The sequence below is a fragment of the Xenopus tropicalis genome, chromosome 8, assembly GCF_000004195.4.
Source record: "Xenopus tropicalis strain Nigerian chromosome 8, UCB_Xtro_10.0, whole genome shotgun sequence".
Taxonomy (NCBI): Eukaryota; Metazoa; Chordata; class Amphibia; order Anura; family Pipidae; genus Xenopus; species Xenopus tropicalis.
Window position 1 is genome coordinate 110,864,122 of NC_030684.2, and position 16,140 is coordinate 110,880,261.

The following is a 16,140-nucleotide window of genomic DNA, read 5'->3' on the forward strand; positions in this document are numbered from 1 at the left end:
TAGCAATTAACATTTGCACTAAACATGGCTTAGACATAGAGGACCAGTTTGAAGCCATGCACATAAAGATCCAGTGTTTTGGCAGGGCAAAAAACAAGCACATTTTGCCTGATTTGGATATATATATCATGCTAATCCAAATGCTTGGCTCTTGGGACAAATGTCAGACCCTTGCAGTGCCTTGGAGCTACTAGTAGCAGCTATAATCCTACCAAATGGAACCAAATAATTTCCGCTATTCCCCTTCCTTAAAGCAGAATGATAGCTACAATCACTGGGGGATGCCAAATATTAGGCACCTTCCAATGATTGTAATCACTCATCTGATACACTGGGTTGGTGCTCCTGTAAGCAGAAAACGGGACCAGCCCATGTACATGAAAGTGCCCAATCCTCTTCTTTCCTTCTTTTTTCTTCAAAATCCTGGGGCCAACAGGAAAAATCCAGCTATTTTGTTCAAGTTTAGCTTTTCACTCTACTGTGCATATGCACCTGACATGAAGAAAGATGCAGGAAGAGGATCACTCACTCGCATGTACCTCAGGTCGGTGCAGTTTTCTGCTAACAGGAGGTACAGTAAGTGATTATAATCACTGGGGGGGTGTCTAAAATTTATCACCCTTTGACTGAACCTTTTTTTCCTCTTTAATATTCTTAGGTGGTTAATTCTTACTAGCTTCTAGGTTGGGAAGGGGTTGACCATCCACAGGTCATAGTAGAGGATGGAGTCAGTGATCTTACAATGCGCACAACATGGCGCTTTTTGGTGTTTCTTACTGTGTGATATCCTGGACTTCCTTCTCAAAATTCCTTCTGCTTTGCATACAAATGAGGACATCTCTCCTCAGTGGCTCTACATATGCTGATTGGACAACCCTGGATTGCACTGATGAACCCCAATAAAGAAAGCCTTTCTACATTTACGAATCCAATCAGCATACTGCCCTGGCTGTGCTTAAAAACCCAGTGGGTGAGGCTCAGTCTTAAGGGTACTCCATGGGAATTTTAGAAGCAATCCTGGGTTTCCTCCAAGAACTTCATCTGCTATGCTTAAAGTAGCATTTAATTTAATTGATCTAATTATCTTTGCATCCTGAAGGACCATCACAAAAAAATAATAAGGTAAATATAATGGTAAGTGCTGACAACTTCTGCAGCTCATGATTAGACTGGTTTCTACATTTAGTTCTTCGAATATTAGAATTGGTTTTCAGCAGTGGAATGTTTTTTTTTTTTAAACTGCAGAGAATTTTCATAAACAGAAGTGGAAAAAGGTGCTCATGTCTAGAACACCACAACCTGCTATGTTTGTGGGTTTTTACTTATATGTGAGAAGTTTTGACATTTCATCTTATCCACTCCCCACCGGTGTGAGCTCAGACCACTTAGCAAGACCATTTACTAATAATAGCATTATTTTACCACCTAAGCTTTTATTGCAGTTATATAAAGCTATGCAATGGGAGCCACGACAAGTAACTGCTACTAGTAGCTCTGTGTGTCTTCACCCTAAATGCAAGCTGGTCACCATAGGCAATGCTACTTTTCAGTGATTAAATATTGATACTGTCTTTGAACTGGGTACTCTTGGATGTGAACTATTATCTACAGTAATGCACCACCCTCATGTACAGACAGACAAGCCGGCATAAGCTTATCATGCATGCCAAGTGGCAAAATAATGTGTTGTGCAGTGTGTTCCTTTCGGGTGGTGGTACAAGGGGTTTAGGAGCATTTTGCTACCCCAACGTCTTGTAAATCCATGGGTGGGGTAAAAAATGCTCCGCATTGCATAAAATTGTATTTAACAATTTGTCCTTAACAAATTTTGGTTCATAAACCGGAGTTCCCCTTAAATATAAAATATATTTTAGACATTAATATAATAACAAGTACTATGATTGCTCAACCCATAGCAGACAATCAAGAGATATCATTTGTTGATGTAAACATCATTAATGGCCAATTCATTAGGTACAGATTACTGCTAAACACAATGTGAAAAGGGAGGTCTGGAAGTAACATCTCCTCAAGGCTACTGTGTTTATATGCAACGTGTACTTCAGACCCTACCCTCAATTCATCAAAGCAGGTATCTTGGAATTTTGCTTAAGTTCACAAGTAAGCCCCATAGAATATATTTGGAAAAGGTAGCCAGAAGTTAATTTGAATATCTGAGGAAATGTCTAAGCGCATTGATACCAAAATGCCCTATTAACTATGTAGTATGTGGAATCATTTGTGGAATGTTTTAATTATACAATATGTCAACAGAATTAGTGTTCCACTGTTGTTAAATTATGAACATGAAACCCTGATCTTAAATCAAGGTTCTAGTATGAATAAGCACCTACTGTAACTGGCTTGTGGAATTCCCTACAAATTTCATTTAGTGTTCTTCCTTCTTTCTCTTTCCTTTTGTGTTACTAAAACTTCATAAATAAATACACTGTAAAAAAAACAGATTTATTCTGTTGAAAGAAGCCTGGTCTGTTACATCCTGTCTGACATAATGAATGTAATATAATTGCTTATTTCTGGAACATGCTACATCCTTAATGTCACTTGGAAATGTTTTAGCATACACATTTTATTTTAGTAGTCTTTTTTAGCATTTTGCAAGTCTTCCAGAGGTCTTTAAATATGCCAGAGAGTATAAAAGAAAGCATACTTATGGCTCTTGCTAAAGATCAGAAAAGGAAGCAGACAACCAAACAGTGGCTGGAAAAAAAGGGGAATCATTGGTGGTGGGGAAATAATGCTGAGAAAGAGCAGAGTAAAAACAATACTGGTCAGGAAGACTTCTGCATTTTATGTTTTAACAGGAGGAGGGATAAGAGAGATATCAGATGTAATTTTACAGTTTGATAAACAATTCACCAGAGGGCTCATTTATAAACATAGATGCTAACTTTCAATAACAACCAAGTCTCTGCTTTTCTAACTTGTAGTAGAAAGTGTGCACCAACATGTGCCTTTATTTATATCCCTAGTATCTCTGGTGGTGCTCCCCCTATAGCAGAGGTAGCACTTTTTAGTATAGGCCCCCTTTGGAGTTTCAACCATTAGTTGAACTAATAAGGTTTTATATATAGAAAAAAATGTGGGTGTATCAGTCATTCGGGAATCTTACTCCAAACTGAGCTTCCAGATGTATCTAGGAGAGCATATATGCATCCTCCCCAAATCTTACCCTAACTGACATTCAGACTGAGACCCCCTGCTACAGATCCAAGCCCCCCAAGTGGGCAAACTCTACAACAATAAGTAAAAGCGACTGGAGGACAAAATGCAAATTCACTGCTGTAGTGCAACTTTATTGCAATGTGCGTTTTCTTCTCCAGTTTTTTTCCTTACTCCAAATGCATGAAAGTCAATGGGTGTTTTTTCTCATTCCTACCATGACTGTTTTTTAGGCATGCAATTTTTTGAACACATGCAATATTTTACTCCATAGTTTCGAAATGCAAAATTTTGCTGTGAACCCATGCCTGCCGAAAAAAAATTGCTTGCCGCAAATGGTTTCCAGTGCCTAAACACAACAGGTATTGTTCAGCCTGATCAATCCATTTATGGTGAATTTCTTTTAGGTAAAAATCACAATATCTTTCTGCGGAGAGTCATGGCCAATTGATGAAATAGATGATACACACACTGGATATCATGTTCATGTTAACTGTATGACCAAGGATAACCTACTTAAAGGTATAGACTTTATGGGGAGGAGGTCAAAGTTAAAAGACTTTGGATTTCTTAATACTGGTGGGATAAGTAGAACTGACTGTAGCATTCCTAGAGCAGAACAAAGCTCCTGACATTAATGTGCCAGTAACAGAGTGTTATAATATAGTGCAAAACTATCTCTAGTTAATAAAGAACCCCTTGTCTGCTAGGAACAGAGAGAGAAGGGCTATTAGCTAACCAAAGCACCCAATACTTACAGGTTTGTCATATAATCTGCAGAATACACACTACAAGGTCGCATCTTGTTTAGCCTGTCCATTAATCCCCTCTTTAAAACAATGGCTGCTACATGTAAAATCTGAGGGAATGAAACCAGGGAATATCAACCAAACATGAGCTGCTTTTGCTGATTCCATTCTTCTTTTCACAGCACAGCCAAAACATGAAATACCTGCTCTGTTAGGTGTGATCAGAAGATTTTCTGACATATCAGGTTTTAAAATAAACAGGTATAAACCAGAGATATAGCTGTTTTAAAAAGACACAGGGGCAACACCCCATTTAAATGGGGAATGAATTGCCTTACCCGAGAATCAAAAAAAAACTGCTACCTCTTTACTAATCTAAAGCACCAGTAGCAGCCAATAAAAACACTTTCTTTGCCTCTTTTATTTAAAGGTACAAAATCCCCCCTCCTTTTTGAAACAAGCTCCTTTATTTGGGTTTAGCAACTTTCCATAGTGAGTGGTGCACAGATTCTTTGTAAAGTAGAGGGGCTTCATGTCACAGAATCCATCGCTTTAACATGGAACAAGGTTAGAGAGGCTGAATGAGTCTGCCAGGCCAAGGGAAACATAGGAAATGGCTCCTGCAAGGTAGATTTTCATGGTTATTTCATGGTTTCCCAGTAGTGTTTTTGCACTTTTTTTTTTTTTTTTTACATATGCTCAACTAAAGGGGCTTACGTAAGAATAGGGAGATCCCATTTAAAGAAGAATGCAAGTCAAAATTTAAAAAACATACTGCCCAATAGTCCTCCTATTGTTTAGTAAAAACGCCACACTTTTGGCTCACCTAATCAAATATTTACTCAGTCACACTTACTTCACATTTTCTAGAACAGGCAGCCATCTCTAAAAAGGTATTCTCCCTTCCTTTCCCTCCTTGCTTCATACTGCACATGTGTTGCATTCCCTCCCCCCACCTCCCCTCTGCCAGATCCGCTTCTGATTGGCTGGTGGGTATGTGTAGCTCAGAACAGGAGACAGGATTAAGTTACACACATGCTCAGAGAATAGGAAGGCTGCCGCTGGCACCTACAGGAAGGGGAGAGAGATTTCAGTGATGTCACTGTAGTCTTCACACTGCTGTAGGCTGCCAGCACCATATCTCAGAGAAGCAAGCAGGGATCTGTGAATTTAGATATGCAGTAAGTACTTAAAAAGAATGCCTTTAGACTTACTTTTAATTTATATTAACCTTTCATTGTCCTTTAAGGGGAACTATCATGAAATAATATAAGCTTTATCTCATGGAAATAAGACAATTTATAAACACCAATTAAAGACTGTGTACTCTGTCTGAAATAATCAAGTTACTTGTCACTATCCACCCTGTCAGCAACGTGTTTTTACATGCAGCTCAGTGCAGACAGTTAGCTGTAATACCTATGCAAAGGGAGCACTGACCAATAATTTATTAGAGCTGACTATGTGAAATGACTCTGACACAAAGCCTGCAGGTAGAGAGACAGCTAGCTGATGGGGGGATAGCGAATATTAACATGATGATAGTTCCCCTATAAAAGTTGCAATTAAAGTTGAAACTGTAATGCCTTCATGCAGTAAAGGAGAAATTTGGTACAAGAAAGGCTAAATAGCACAGTATGAGAAAAGTCAGGTGGCAACAGATAAAACAGAATTCAGAAGTTAAACTTTTAAATGTTAAAGCACTAGAAATTTGCTTTATTGGGGTATGATGCTAGAAAAGCATTTCTAGTGTGGAGACCTGCTCAGTTGCATGCAATGCAGAAGGAATCCAGGGAAGGGCACCCAATGTGGCACCTAAAAAAATCAATTTTCATTGACTAACCTACAGCTTAAAGCACATCCAGGGCAGCAGCTGATCAGATCTGAACTTCAGACTGGTTTCTCCCTTATTAATAATCATCATGAAAACCCTGTGGGGGAACGTTTTGTGGAACTGCATTAGGATATCACAAAAGGAAGGAAAGTCATGCAGACATGCTAGGTAATATAACATGGGTCAACTTGGAGTGTGACGTAAGAGCAAGCTTCTTGTTTACCAAACACGCATGAAGGAGGGGGCATAAAGTATAATTCACTTTTGTCACACCAGTTGCTGATCAGGCCATATACTGTATAAGTCAAATCCGAATAGTAGAGGGGTCTAGTGTAATCACCAGCTAAAATTAGTATTGCCATTAAAAAAATTCAAGTACATTGTACAATTATACTTTCTAGGGTAACAATAACAACATTTACTATATTTTCTGACTTTCAGTCATTAATTGATTATCAATTATCATAATTCTAACAATAGAATGCATAATTTAGGCATTAGGCTTTATACTTTGTGTAGGGTTGCTTTAATCATGTCATTACCATTATGGCATAGTTTGGCAATATACCCATTGTCCAAAGCTCTGAAGGACCACTCTATTCTCCAACAACCTACAGGCTCCTATTCATTGCACCTCCTACTGGATATAGCAGGGAACTACCTTCCAAAGCAAAATGGCACAAAGGAGACTTAAAAGTCTTGGTAAATAAACAGTGCAACTATTTTGTCAGTGTCATTGAAATGTAATAAAATACATTTTATTAGTATTTTACTATTTAAATGATATTTCCTATTCAGTTTGCATTATAATCCCTACTTTAAGTAGAATATTAAAATGTGGCCACTGCTAATCTAAATAGTAAGGATGAGATGAGAAATAAATGAATGGGTAAAGGTGGCCATGCACCGCTATTGATTCTGGCAGCTTATCTGCCCATGCACTGGGCCCACAGATGCGCCTGTCTGGCTGATATATGGCTGAAGGTATCCATAGGCCCCATTTCAGGTGGCCAAATAGGACCCATATCTGTTCATGTGGCGACCTACCAACACGTGGATCTGACTGTGTATAGTCACCTATTCTCTGGTAGGATATATTTTACTGAAATCTTCAACAATCTACTAAGATATAAAGAGCATTGAAGCTAAGGTAGGTAAGTGTTTTAGAGGCGGGTGACGCATTTTTCTTCTTTTTATTTATATAGACCTGACATAATCCACAGTACTTTACAGGGATGACACATTGTTCACATGAGTCCCCGGCCCAGTGTTAAATTCACACACAATGGTCAAATTTTGCCAGGAGACAATTGTCTTGTTTCTGGAATGCAGTAGGATACAGGAGAACCTACTTTACAAGCTGTTACTGCTGTGTTTTCCTTCAAAATAAATGGCTGGATTATTACTAACAATATTCTACAAAAAATAAAAAGTACAATAATAACATTTTATGCTATTTCTGCTTCCCTTTCCCCTCCTTTAATGTTATTCCCCGGTCTTCTGATGTCTAAAATAAGAGCTAACATTGAAGGGTTTCACTTGTGAAAATAGCAACGGTGTAAATGATACAATGGGAATCCCCTTTCTGGCCGTAAATTGCGCTGTCATGTATCTGAATGTGCGAGCCTTGCTTATTTAGAAGGTACTTCCTGAGAAATGAGGAACCCAGACTGGCCCAGCTGCCCACATAACAAGCACACATTCCAGCGTATGTACAATAAGGTAGCACCTGTGTATACATTGTTAAATTCACATCTAGCAGCACTCGCATAGAAAACTCATTATTTTAGGAGGTTCTTGGCAATGCCTTAGGGCTTCTTCAGAATAGCAACTTTGTAGCTGTGATTCAAAGTAGCCTAGGTTTTTCATTTACAACTGAGCCTGCCTTTAGCTTATATAGTTACAATAGGCGCTTAGAGCCACTGTACATAATAAAATGAAACCCAAGTGACTTCCCCACTGACATCCACTTCTCTTAGTGGCTTAGCTGCATATCAATGGATCATTTGTGCAGACTTTGGGCCAGGCCCCCCTCCTTGTCTCCCCCAATCACAAAAGTAATTTAATCATAACACTTCTCTCCACCCAAATATTGCACTCCCTGTAGCGATGCCCTCAAGTCCTCTTATTTTTATTTATCTTTTGCCAGTTAGGGTTATGGTGCAGTAGGTACAGTATCTTTCTTGGCGCCATATAAATAATAGATAATAGTAGAAAATTATTAGTGAATTATTTATGGCCAGTGCTAAGGGTTGTCCTTGCACAGACATTAGAGAATACATGGCATCCACCAGAAGAAATGCTGATGTAGAATATGCTCCATGTGCTATAGCCTTTAGTTCTGTGCTGATATCCAAGATTAATTGATCGAGTACATTGTACATTCGGAAAGACATTTTATTTGTCATTTTTTTTAATCTCTAACTATTATATTTATTAAGTTTCAAGAAAATCAAACAAACACATATAAACAAAAGAAATAAATCATATGGCATCTTCCAGCTTATGGTGAGGGGAATAAAAGTACAAAAATGAGTAGGCCAGTCATTCTATAACTTCCTGTAAGGGTATAAGCTCCATGCGTCATAGACTAATGCAGGGGTTTTCATGGACTTTTCTGCATATAAAGTTCTTCCTGCATTTAGGCACTGCAGTGAGTGTATTGATGTAGAGCCATTTAGGTATTTATAACATGACTAGGAATATAAAACAATACATACATATGCAGTCTGATACAGGGGATAAAGGCCCTGCTCATTACAGCTTTCTCTGTAGAAGAAATGAAACAAGAAAACTGCAAGGAAAGTTTACCATAGGCAATCTGCAAAATATCATATTTGGGTTTAAGTAGGAAAGTTCAGGTTGTGGCTGATGTTTAAAGGTTCTCCTTACAGAAAGAGAAGATAAAGAGTAAGGCTTTTCTATGTTTTCAATTAACATTAGGCATAAATGTAATAACCATTTAGCTACAGCATTACAATAGTGGAAAAGTGACTGGGAAGGGTACAGCAGGGTAGCAGCTAATTATTGCAGGAATTGTTGTTGGAGTGAATAGAAGTTTTTTTTCAAGCAGTAAATGGAGAAAGAAGGGCAGGATAGAATAAGAAACTAAGGGCAGAAAAGAAGAATTGAGATTCATTAGAGGCCTATAACTTAATTATCTTGCTAAATATGGGTTTGTGTTGTAGGACAGCAGAATATATTTGTGTAAAAAACTCCAGTTTGTGCCATTTATTGATTGGTTTATGAATTATAAGACACAGCCTGGCAGGAGTATGCTGAAAGTAATATCATGGTGGAAGTGTACCATACCAGGCATGGACTTGGAATCAAAACAGGCCCTGGCATTTCAAGTACACAGAGGCCCAAACAGCCCCCACAAGCCCACTGAATAGTGACTGTGTATGGGCCGGAACCATAGCCAGAATATATATCCTATTGTAAGATGACCAATAGAGGTTTGGAAGATGGTTAGAAAAATAACATGTGGTTAAAAAGGAGTGGCGTGTTAGCGGGGAAAATTTAAGTTTGAGGAACTGGAAACTGAGCAGGGATCTCAGATAATTTCTCACAGCCTGATTAAAATTGGCAAACAGTAAAAATCAGGTTTGGTAGTCAGTGTAAAACTAAAAGTGTAATATTGATTAAAAAATTCCTTCAGTTTTCAAGACATTTAGTATTTTGAGCATTTTGGCTAAATTCAGCTTGAATATAACTATAGCTAATGACATTTTTACTAACTTTATTTTCTGGTATAACCTGGTGAATTTCATTATTTATTAATTAAGGTAAATGATTTTTTTTGGCAAAATGAGAAAAATAAATCATAATAAACTGTTATTGTAAGATTTGATTAAGTAAGTCACCAAGATGGTAATGATGGTAAACAAGCAATAGGTTGTCAGTAACATTTTACTATTTCAGTTAAATTTCCTGAAATTCTGAGATTGTCAGCTATTTCATTGCAATACTGATTTTGCAAATTGTTTATTTTTAATAAATCAGAAACTCTATGGTCAATATGAAAAATATTTGTTGGAAAATATAGTCAACAAGACCATTGTTATTGTAAGTTGGGGGAGGTGGCTAGCAACGAGGGATTGGAAGCAGAAGGGTTGTTAAAGGGATTGTTCACCTTTGAGTTAACTTTTAGTATGATGTAGACCAGTGATCCCCAACCAGTGGTTCATGAGCAACATGTTTCTCACTAACCCTTTGGATGTTGCTTCTAGTGGCCTCAAAGTAGGTGCCCATTTTTGCATTTCTGGCTTGGAGGCACGTGTTGATTGCATAAACCCAGTGTAAACCCAAACAGAACCTTCTATAGGTTGCTTGTTCACATAGGGGCTACCAAATAGGCAATTATAGCTCTTATTTGCACCCCCATTATCTTCTCCCATTGCTTGTGTTGGTCCTCAACACTTTTTCCTTTTGCATGTGGCTCATGGGTATAAAGGGTTGGGCAGTAATATTCTGAGACAGGTTGCAATTGGTCTTCATTTTTTTATTATTGTTGTTGTTTTAATTATCTCAATTTTTGTTCAGAAGTTCTGGAGTTTGGTGTTTCAGCAACTATCTGGTTGCTGGGGTCTAAATTACCTTAGCAACCAGGGATTGGTTTGAATGTCATATGTTATATGAATATGAAAGGATCTGAATAGAAAAAATAAGTAACAATAAAATTGTAGTCTCACAGAGCAATAGTTTTTTGGTTGATGGGGTCAGTGACCCCCATGTAAAAGCTGCAAAAAGTTAGAAGAAGAGGGCAAATAATTAAAAAACTATTTGAAATAAATAAGGATGACCAATTGAAAAGATGCATAAAATTGGCCATTCAATAACATACTAAGGTGAACCACCTCTTTAATAGGGAGGCTAAAATAACCACAAAGTATGGTCTGTTTGTTATCTATGAAGTGCTCTTTGAGTCTGTCTCTTGCTATTCTCTACCCCTGCTGCTGCTTCTGACTATTGAAGAAATGTAGGAAAAGCCAGCTGAAAAACAAACCTATGAAGAACCACACAAGGCATTGTGGGAACTGGAGTCCTGGCTTGAGGACAGCTGAATTCTTCTACATTGTTTCAATAGTCAGAGGCAGCAGAGACAGCAAGGGACAGACAGATACTGCTTTTATTCCCAAATAACTTTCAAAATGTAAAACTTTCATGACTGTAAGATGCCATCAACAATCATTATTTATTACAATTATTTTTGTAGATCTACTATTAACATGAGGAGAGGTATTTGTGTGTTAAAGGGGCTACATATACCTATGCTAAATTTCAGTACAATAAAATGAGACCTGAATATGGTTTTGATTATAAAAATCCCATATATAGCTTGTTGTCATTCTTGTGCTGAATGGAGGAAAAAAAGTGTAACTGACAATTACTTTTAGTTCTTCAGGACAGATACTCCATATAAATCTCCAAACTGTATTGAAGAGCAACCAGGTAGGCTGCACAGAAAGCTGGAGTGTGCTCCAACACACCTGATTAACCAGTGGCCTCACATAAATGCCGGTGGAATGTACTGACCAATGGGATCTAAGTTCTTGGAAGTTAAAAAACTGTTATCGGATTACACTAAAGGCTCAACACAGTTGAAGGTTGAATACATGGAGTGATGAAGAACTTGCATGGAAAGTAACAAATACAAAAACAGAACCATGATACAGCTGCACAAGTTTATTAAGAAATATTCACAGACATATCTCATGACACATTTGACTTAGGTACTGTAGAATATAAAATGTCCCTTTAAAATGCATTGCCGAGGCTTAGCTGGGACTTTGTTATAATGTGTAGAGCGTAGGCTGTGTTTTTTTTCAACAACAGATGCAGCCGCCCATTGAAGTGAAGCACTGAGGAAAGAAGTATATGTTAGAGTTGGGGGGGGGGAAGGGCTTTAAAAGCACATGCTTTTTCACTAAGAGATAATTAGCTATGAGATGCCTTGCAGCCAAATTTCCATTGGAATGTTAAGAAAAAAAGGTTCTCCTTTCTACTGCAAAAGGTCCTACAGCAGATTTTTCTTAGAAGTGGTCGTTCCAAAACAGATGTATGTTAATAGGTGCATAAATATATTGTAAGGCTGGGGAAACATGTACCGGTCATTTGGGTATTGTAATATTTGGCCACACATATAGATAGCCAAACTGCACCTTGAGGATTGGCCAAAGTCCTTTTTATATTGGTTAGCCACTCAGTGGTGGAGGTCCATATAGTTATAGATATCAAACAGGGGCCCTGGTTTGTATTTATTAATACCATAGTTTGCTTAGTCGGGTTCCACAGCAATTAATATACTTAGGGGCCCATTTACTTACTCACGAACGGGCCGAATGCGTCCGATTGCGTTTTTTTCGTAATGATCGGTATTTTGCGATTTTTTCGGAAAATTATTGCGACTTTTTCGTTACCAATACGATTTTTGCCGAAAAACGCGAGTTTTTCGTAGCCATTCCGAAAGTTGCGATTTTTTCGTAGCGTTAAAACTTGCGCGAAAAGTTGCGCTTTTTTCGTAGCGTTAAAACTTAAAAGGCGCAACGTTTTCGCAAGTTTTAACACTACGAAAAAATCGCAACTTTTTGTGCAAGTTTTAACGCTACGAAAAAATCGCAACTTTCGGAATGGCTACGAAAAACTCGCGTTTTTTCGCGCAAATCGTATTGGTAACGAAAAAGTCGCGATAATTTCCGAAAAGTCGTAAAGGCGCCGAAAAAATCGCAAAAAATACGAAAAAGTCGCAAAATGCTCGTTTTCCAATCGGAATTTTTCCAATTCGGTCGGAATTTGTGTCTTAGTAAATCAGCCCCATACTGTGTAATCATAAGTGGTTGAATTGAATTAAACAATGGTTCTGAGAGAAGCTGGCATAAATTTTCGATATACAATATAGACCTGAGTCTATTATATAACTTATTGAATTCAGTAAGACTAATCTGTTTGAATATTTTTAGAAGGTTGGACAGGACAAGAGGCATAGCAGAAACTTATTGTTAAAGTCACATTGCTTATTGCCCCTCCGTGGTCTGTAGCTGCTTACATGACAAAATGGGTATTAGCCAAAAGCTGGTGGCTTGCTTGCCCTATAAAAGCTAATTGCAATCCTGACAACAAAGGATTGTACAAGTATGCAGGTGGTTAATGAAGCCACAGGAGTAACCACAGGGCAGCTCTCAGTTGAAAAAAAATGGTGGCTATGAGTGAGGAAAGAAAAGGGAATGATGCTAGTGTATGTATATTTTTATTTACATAGTGCTACTTATGTTATTACAATAACATTATTATTATAATAATAGATCAATAAATACAAAGTACAATAATGAATACAAACAGTGGCATACCTACATGGCACCCGGCTCCAACACATAAAAATCCTTTGAGGGGTCCGGTGCATACAGCCACCCCTTCACCCCCGTCCCCGATACCCACCTGCCTGGCTACTCACATCTCCACTCCCCACCTGCTCTCAGGTAGCAGAGGGGCTAGGGAAAGGGGGATTTCTATAACTATAGAGAAAGCAGACCTCTAGCAGTTGCATTAATGATTCCACAGAGCTAAATGACAAAGAGACAAGAGGATGGAGGTCCTTGTCCCATAGAGCTTACAATCTAAAAGAATGAATAGAAAGTAGTCCAATACCAGCAAACCTGTGCCACCCTGGCAACACAACTTTAGTTGAAGATATATGGGCATAGGTAATATAAGTTACAAAGGTCATACAAACAGACATAGGGGCTGATTCATCAAAGTACGAGTTCAAATCCCGAAATGGGTAAAATTCGGATTGGATACAATAATTTCTGATGATCACAAATATCACGAAAATGCTTACGAAAAAAATCACATTAGTCACGTATCCGAATGATCGTAAACGGCGGGAAAACCTTTATGACTTTGATCCTTCGGTGCATGATTTTGGAAGCCTCCCATAGGGCTCAATGGCACTCTCCAGCTCCAACCCAGCCCAAGGAAAGTCTCCCATAGGGCTCAATGGCACTCTGCAGCTCCAACCTGGCCCAAGGAAAGCCTCCCATAGGGCTCAATGGCACTCTGCAGCTCCAACCTGGCCCAAGGAAAGTCTCCCATAGGGCTCAATGGCACTCTGCAGCTCCAACCCGGCCCAAGGAAAGTCTCCCATAGGGCTCAATGGCACTCTGCAGCTCCAACCTGGCCCAAGGAAAGTCTCCCATAGGGCTCAATGGCACTCTGCAGCTCCAACCTGGCCCAAGGAAAGCCTCCCATAGGGCTCAATGGCACTCTGCAGCTCCAACCTGGCCCAAGGAAAGTCTCCCATAGGGCTCAATGGCACTCTGCAGCTCCAACCCGGCCCAAGGAAAGTCTCCCATAGGGCTCAATGGCACTCTGCAGCTCCAACCCGGCCCAAGGAAAGTCTCCCATAGGGTTCAATGGCACTCTGCAGCTCCAACCTGGCCCAAGGAAAGTCTCCCATAGGGCTCAATGGCACTCTGCAGCTCCAACCTGGCCCAAGGAAAGTCTCCCATAGGGCTCAATGGCACTTTGCAGCTCCAACCCGGCCCAAGGAAAGTCTCCCATAGGGCTCAATGGCACTCTGCAGCTCCAACCCGGCCCAAGGAAAGTCTCCCATAGGGCTCAATGGCACTCTGCAGCTCCAACCCGGCCCAAGGAAAGTCTCCCATAGGGCTCAATGGCACTCTGCAGCTCCAACCCGGCCCAAGGAAAGTCTCCCATAGGGCTCAATGGCACTCTGCAGCTCCAACCCGGCCCAAGGAAAGTCTCCCATAGGGCTCAATGGCACTCTGCAGCTCCAACCCGGCCCAAGGAAAGTCTCCCATAGGGCTCAATGGCACTCTGCAGCTCCAACCCGGCCCAAGGAAAGTCTCCCATAGGACTCAATGGCACTCTGCAGCTCCAACCCGGCCCAAGGAAAGTCTCCCATAGGACTCAATGGCACTCTGCAGCTCCAACCCGGCCCAAGGAAAGTCTCCCATAGGGCTCAATGGCACTCTGCAGCTCCAACCCGGCCCAAGGAAAGTCTCCCATAGGGCTCAATGGCACCCTGCAGCTCCAACCCGGCCCAAGGAAAGTCACGATACTGAAGCTTGAATGAATCTGAAACTTTTGTACTTGGCGCGACAATATGAAAAAGTCAGATTCAGACCGATCGTACTTTAATAAATCTGCCTCATAATGTACAGAGACACAGAAAATACATATTTCTCATAAATTAGATCAAACATTATTTATTAACAATTATTTATGGTTGATTTGGCCATCTCTTCTCAAATTGGAACAAAGTATTAGAAAAGATTGATAAATCTTAAAGGATTGGAAATTATTACTGAGCAGTAGCCACCAATGCAGTTTTGTTTAAAGTAAATCAGCCTGTGTCTAACTGAAAATATGGTTGGTCATCACTATCAAAATAACATATAAAACTAGTTGCCATATTTAATGGTCTTTGATTCGTTAAGGTCATCAACTCCTCGAATATACACTTGGGGCCTATTTATTAAGCTGTGTAAAATTATATTGGATAACAATGAAAAAAGCCACATTAATGAATAGTGGCTGTGTGTTTTCATTTATGGTACCCTATCACTGTATTTTACAAAGTTATTGCATTTATGGTGTAAACAATTCAAGTCAATGGGAAAAAAGTAAACAGCAACAAAATTCCAATGGTAAGAAATGGGGTAAAAAAATGATTTTTGCTGAAGGATTGTTGTTTTTCTAACTCAGAATTCTCAAGAAGCTGCTGTATTTATATTGGAAATTTTATGGAGAAGAATCTTACGTCTAAAATGTATACACAGCTTGATAAATACACCATTGTATACACGGTGAGGCCAGGTGATAATATGGTGATGTCCCTTGGAATTTCCTGCTGAAATGGGGTCTCCAGAGGCATTCCACAAGTCGCTTTTAACCACTACTACAAAGCTACAACTTATCACTATGCCTGTTTCATTGGATGATTAAAAGGACAAGAAACACTAAAAATAATTCACATGCTTGACCAGTATATATTGTAATGTGTACATTAGTTTAAGGCTAATGTCATGGCATTTTATATATAATATATGGCATTTTCTCAGCTGATACATATTTCTCAGGAAATACAGTTCCTGTTATTGCTCACAGAGCACAAGGTCAGGCCTGGACTGAGATACAACATAGGCCCTGTCATTTCAAGTACACAGAGGCCCAAACAGCCCCTCTCAGGCCCAATAAATAGTGACTGTCTATGGCAACTTACAGCAGCCCCTCTGGCATTTGCCAAAATCCAAGGACTATGCCTGCAGTGTAGATCTGCTGGTGGAGAAAATGCAATGTGAGACATTAGCCTAAGTTCTGTGTTTCTCTTACTTTCGTGTGTTTAATAGC